The sequence below is a fragment of the Sinocyclocheilus rhinocerous genome, unplaced genomic scaffold (genome assembly GCF_001515625.1).
Source record: "Sinocyclocheilus rhinocerous isolate Xijiao unplaced genomic scaffold, SAMN03320098_v1.1 scaffold2843, whole genome shotgun sequence".
NCBI lineage: Eukaryota > Metazoa > Chordata > Actinopteri > Cypriniformes > Cyprinidae > Sinocyclocheilus > Sinocyclocheilus rhinocerous.
In genome coordinates this window covers 28407-35027 of record NW_015631060.1, presented here as the reverse complement: position 1 = coordinate 35027, position 6621 = coordinate 28407, and the positions used below count along the sequence as shown (strand labels likewise).

The 6621-nt window shown below is 36.4% G+C and overlaps 1 pseudogene; it reads right to left on the bottom strand.

Moving 5' to 3' along the window:
- Positions 1-808: 808 nt before the first annotated feature.
- LOC107741449 (gastrula zinc finger protein XlCGF8.2DB-like) lies at positions 809-6271 on the bottom strand (annotated as a pseudogene).
- Between the last annotated feature and the right edge of the window lie 350 nt (positions 6272-6621).

Below are 6621 nucleotides of genomic sequence, written 5' to 3'. Positions count from 1 at the left end.
AATTCGGAGGAATCAATACATGGAATTGAGTGACAACTCTACATGGTAGAAAAGAAGACGACAATCAGGTAAGGCCACAGGAGTACATATGCACAAAAAAAGCCTTATGGTGAAATATAAAGAGATGAAGGATGCAAATAAAAGTAAAAGAATACCCAAGAAGATGACAATCAGATGTAGCCCACATTTTTTCTTGTCATACTCTTTAACAAAGAACATAAACAGGGTCTCACATTTGCATGACTTTTCACGTTTCTGTAATTGTGATGGTAAACAAATGTTTTTATTTCACTGACAACTGAGTTGTATTCCAGAATGAATGCGCAGATGATTGTAGAAACTACTCCTTTTTCTAATCCTCTTGTCACTGAGGAAAATGACAATTTCTTCCCAGAATGAGTTTGCAAATGCCATTTCAGTTTTTGACATGTGAAACTCTTCTTTTAATTCGGAGGAATCAATACATGGAATTGAGTGACAACTCTACATGGTAGAAAAGAAGACGACAATCAGGTAAGGCCACAGGAGTACATATGCACAAAAAAAGCCTTATGGTGAAATATAAAGAGATGAAGGATGCAAATAAAAGTAAAAGAATACCCAAGAAGATGACAATCAGATGTAGCCCACATTTTTTCTTGTCATACTCTTTAACAAAGAACATAAACAGGGTCTCACATTTGCATGACTTTTCACGTTTCTGTAATTGTGATGGTAAACAAATGTTTTTATTTCACTGACAACTGAATTGTATTCCAGAATGAATGCGCAGATGATTGTAGAAACTACTCCTTTTTCTAATCCTCTTGTCACTCTGAGGAAAATGACAATTTCTTCCCAGAATGAGTTTGCAAATGCCATTTCAGTTTTTGACATGTGAAACTCTTCTCACACTCAAGACACTAAAGACACTCCAGTGTGAACTCTCATGTGAAGCTGAAGGGTTATTTTCTGACTGAAACTCTTTCCACACTGTTCGCAGGTGAAAGGTTTCTCTCCAGTGTGAATTCTCAAGTGAACCTTAAGGTGTCCTCCTTTTGAGAAACTCTTTCCGCAGTGATGGCACATGAAAGGCTTTTTTCCGATGTGAATTTTAACATGATTCTTAAGATGATTTGTGTCTGTGAAACTCCTTTTGCACTGATGACATTTAAAACTCTTCTCTCTTGAGTGAATCTTCATGTGATTATTAAGGTTTACATTATGTCTGAAACTCTTTCCACACTGATCACATGTGAATGGCTTCTCTCCAGTGTGAATCCGCATGTGAGTGTTTAGGTTTCCTTTAATCGTGAAACACTTTCCACACTGAGGGCAGGTGAAAGGCTTCTCTCCAATGTGAATTCTCATGTGGGTATTAAGGGTTCCCTTTTCAGTGAAACTCTTTCCACACTGAGAGCATATGTATGGTTTCTCTCCAGTGTGACTTCTTATGTGAGTCTTGAAGTTTTCTTTACGTGAGAAACTCTTTCCACACTGAGGGCAGGTGTAAGGCTTCTCTCCATTGTGAATTCTCATGTGGACATATAGGTTTTTTTTCAGTGTAAAACTCTTTCCACACTGATCACATTCAAATGGCTTCTCTTCACTGTGAGTGCTCATGTGAGTCTTAAGATCTCCATTTCATGTGAAACTGTTCCCACACAGTTTGCAGGTGTAAGGTCTCTCTCCAGTGTGAGTTCTCATGTGGGAATTAAGGGTTCTTTTCTGTGTAAAACTCTTTCCACACTGAGGGCATATCAACAGGTTCTTTTCAATGTGAGTTTTCATGTGGACTTTAAGGCTTTCTTTTCCATTGTAAATTTCTCCACACTGTTGGCAGGTGTACGGTCTCTCTCCAGTATGAATTTTCATGTGGGAATTAAGGTTTGTAGCGTGTGTTTTTGTGTTTTTTGGTGATGAAGTCTTTTCATGTGAGCAACTACTTGATTTTTCTTCAGTTTGAAAATCATGCTCATGATCATTTTGATCTTTCTCTTCCGTTTCAGTCAGAATCTCCTCTTTCAACGCCATCAGGTCTGAGGTGAAAAGAGACAAATACAAGTTAACACCAGTTTAAAGGCATAAAGCAACAGGCATCAAAACATTTAGACATGAAAAGCATCAATTCAGACACGTGCTGGATCCTATACATTCTAATCTACTGAAAAGGGTATAATCTGTCATTTCAGAACCTCTTGTTAATATTGTCAATTCTTTGTTTTCTTTAGGACCCCGTTTCCATTCTTTAGGACCTCCACCCTCTTGGAAAAGGGTATAATCTGTCATTTCAGAACCTCTTGTTAATATTGTTAATTCTTTGTTTTCTTTAGGACCCCGTTTCCATTCTTTAGGACCTCCACCCTCTTAATGGAGGGATGTACCATTACATTGTTTTCCACAATCACATATCTGGTTGTTGCATTCACAAATTGTTTTGTTGTTAATCATAGCCTTCTTTCACCTTATTGCGGGGTCAACAAATAAGCTCTAGCTGGTTCAAAATTCAGCAGCTAGAGCAGAGGTGCCCAAACTTTTTCCTACGAAGGGCCAAAAATAAACATTGCATGATACCAAACTCTATTATATTAAAATTAAAGTTCGCAAGATTCCCATCATTTATAAGTTCATATAATATTTAAAAATTAATAAATAAAAAGAAAACATTACTCTAAAAATAAAACTGCATTAGTTAAGCAGATTGCAAAGTTGTATAGTTCAATTAAACTTATAGTACAATGTAAACAATCTCATTTATAGTACGAGTGAGTTCAATGCCTAATACAGCTATTCAAGATAAAAGCAATACAGCCATATGCTTGCAAAAACAGTGACCTCTAATGAGAAAATCAAATGTTTTCCAAATTGGGCTGCAGCTGACTGACTGACAAAGTCAGAATATTATGTAGGTGATAGTTAGTTGTTGGTAAAGTAATTGAATGCTTGTCAGTATATTAGATCTGTGCATTCAGTCTTAAAGTGACAGCAGCCTAATGCTGCTCAATCAAACAACAAATGAAAATGAGAGAATCAATCAGTTCACTTCACTGTTTATTTCATTTGTATTTATAATTGTATTGTATTTGTCCTATTGTTTGTCATTTTATTGTATTACTAGCTGTTTCAACTCGTTGTTTGTTGAGAGTGAAACTGCTCTGAACAGATTAAGGGGTCGGGGTCATTTTTGTGTTTTTATGAATAGACTTGACGGGCCCCCCGACAAAGGCCCCCAGAAATCTAAGACCTGCACTGCATCTATGTGGACAAATGCATTCTGACATGACTTTCAATCAAGTTTTTGATGAAACCATTCAATATGGATTATAAATACATGGTATTACTGTTACAGTAAAACGTCCTATAAAGCTGTTTTGAAACAATGTGTATTGTAAAAAGACATATACACATAAATATGACTTTACTTGCATCAAACAACTATTTTAAATCGATGTGCTAAAGTTTAATTCTGTGTTATCATGTTAATGGCAAAATACACAAGTCTAGTTACCTGACATGTATGGTTATGTTGCGATCCACATTTTTACTCCCTGTTCAAAAATCCTGATTCAGGTCATCAGCTCATTACTAAAGACGAAATTGGTGTGGGACATGTAAAATGTACACTATTGGCATATTCCAGGACAACGTTCAGCTTCATAATTTTATTTCCCCTCCGTCTTGTGGACGTGGATGTACGTCATTGCTCACTTTGAGCTAGTGAACAATACTGGTGAAACATTTCAATGGAAAAACCTGTCTTATTACTTGCCAACTTTCCCTTATAAGTTTGGATAAAAAGTTTATGCAGCATTCTATAGGCCTATAGATATGAATAATAATTTATGGAAAACATAAAAAATACACAAAATGAAAATTAAATTATATATAACCAATGTGAACAAAGAACGCTCTTTATGATCACTGTGATTGAGCAAGTGTATTATTTTATATTATTACACGGCTCTGTGGAATACTTGATTCTGATTGGTCAGTCACGACATTCCGAGGTATGTTACCCCTCAATAACAACCAGTAAAAACTAATAACACAGGCTCATCCAGCTAACTGAAGTCGGCGCTGTATTCTTGCCAGGAACAGTTTTTTTCTTGGTGGAAGCTTTGCGTTTTTTAGCTAATAAAACATTAAAACTCGATTCAAAATTGTGTATAATTATTTAATTATGTCATCCTGGTATCGCAGACTCGCTCTCTCGTTTCATACAAACTGCAATGGATTATAAGATAACTAACAAACTGGTAAGATTTTAAATCATCTTCATCTTAAATCTTTTATCGCCATAATTATTTGTGTGGTGAAATGTTGTGTAATAAGTGGTTTGACTGCACCGTTTCCCTTAAATGTCCGTCTAGTTTGAACTTGCCGCTTGCTTGCAACTGTTGTGTTCACGGAAGCTTTGCGTTCAAATATTTCAACTCATATCAATATTTTGTGTATAATTAAAGTGACGTGACATGTGGCCAAGTATGGTAACCCATACTCAGAATTAGTGCTCTGCATTTATCCCATCCAAAGTGCACACACACACACACACCGTGAACACCCGGAGCAGTGGGCAGCCATTTATGCTGCGGCGCCCGGGGAGCAGTTGGGGGTTTGGTGCTTTGCTCAAGGGCACCTCAGTCGTGGTATTGAAGGTGGGAGAAAGCGCTGTACATTCACTCCCCCCACCTACAATCCCTGCCGGTACGAGACTCGAACCCGCAACCTTTGGGTTATGAGTCTGACTCTCTAACCATTAGGCCACGACTTCCCCACAAATTATTTACTTATGAGGCAAGTAGCCGTGTAATAAGCGGGATAATGTACATCCAGCAGGTTGTTATCGCAGAATAAACCCCTTCAGGGTGATACAAGAACCCTCCGCTTCGCGTCAGGGTCCTGATCACCCTGTCGGGGGTTATTCTGCGATAACAACCTGCTGGATGTACATTATCCCTTATTTGTAATATAATAGATCAGGAAACTAGATGAGTAAATGAGTGAAATAAACCCTGCATGTGAGTTGAAATTCTATTTATTTGTGCTTATAGGTGAAAATAATTCTGATGTAAAAAAAAAAATCAAATGACAATAATAGTGATCAATAATCAGGACTGCAATTTTGAGCAAAATAATTGTGACTATCAGCTTAACCATTATGTTGAACTATTTATAAATCTTAATTGAATAAAAATTCCAGACTTATAGTCAAATAAAACTTGACTAAACAACAACAAAAAAGAAAAGACTAAAACTAAACTAGAGTTCATATAGTTAATATTAATGTAACTGTCAGTGTAAAAGATAATACGGGACATCTGACCTCCAACTTTAAATTAGTTTGACACCCCTGAGTTATTAGTAACAAACAGCATCAAATATGAGCTGGTCTCAGTCTCTCTTTACAAATCCACCAAAAGTTCAGGAGAAGAAACTCTCATCCCAGATCAACTTCTGATCATACATTTACAAGTGAGCTTGATAGAAGATGTGAGTCGCAACAGATGTTTACTACTTAGGTCTTTGATATCAACTGTTTGTGTCGCTCAAATATGAACAGTTTGATTTTATTATGCTGCAGTTCATTATAAAGTAACTGGTCACTGACTGTATTATTTGCTCACCAAAGATCTTCAAATGAAGAACAAAGATAAACAGCATGCAGTAACTCTACCAAGCTGTGTCAGCTGGAGAAATGTTTTATTATTATTATTTATAAGTAGGCTGGTGTTTCTGACTAAAAAATATTTTTTTTATTTCTTGTTGTAATGAACGTTTACTGCTATATATATTTAGGTCTGTTAATATGTCAGTGTGGTACATTTGGGGACGAGTAGAAAGAAATCACGGAAACACATTCTTTTAAAGTATCCTTGTTACACATATTACTTGTACTTACTGTTACAATAACAAATAAGTATGCACAATTACATGCAAGTAACCCTAATCCTAACCCTAACCATATAATAAGTACATGTAGTTAATTCATATTATTCGGTACTTACATGCATAATTACACTGTAACAAGGACACCTTAAAATAAAGTGTAACCAAAATCACGTAGACAACAAATGTCAAGATAAAAACTCAAAAGTTTTTGTTAGATACTGTTTTTCTCTCTTTTTCTAATCAGAAGTAGATAATGGGTTCAATGTTACACAAAATAATGGTTTTGTTTAGGCTACTTGTGTATTATTTTCATATTTCTATTCCTGTAGAGCTGGACATTTTAATAAGGATCAAATGAGTGAGTTCAGCTTTGAGAATGAAAACCAACCTGTTTGTTCCTCAGTATCTTCATGTTTGACTCTGAATGTTTCTTCAATCTTCATCTCTTCACTCTCCTCTTTAATAAACGCCATCATTTATAATAGTAATCTGGGTGCGGCTCAATCAGCTCCCTAGTTCAGTAGTCAGCGCACTGGTAAGATAAAGTCAGTCAGAGTGAGAGTTAATGGCATTAAATCACCTACCCTGTTGAAAAAACAGCATATGCTGGTCCTTTTGCTGGTTTATGCAGGTCCTTTGCCAGCACATGACCAGCATAAACCAGCAAAGGACCAGCTTAAACCAGCAAAAGGACCAGCATAAACCAGCAAAAGGACCAGCTTAAACCAGCAAAAGGACCAGCATAAACCAGCA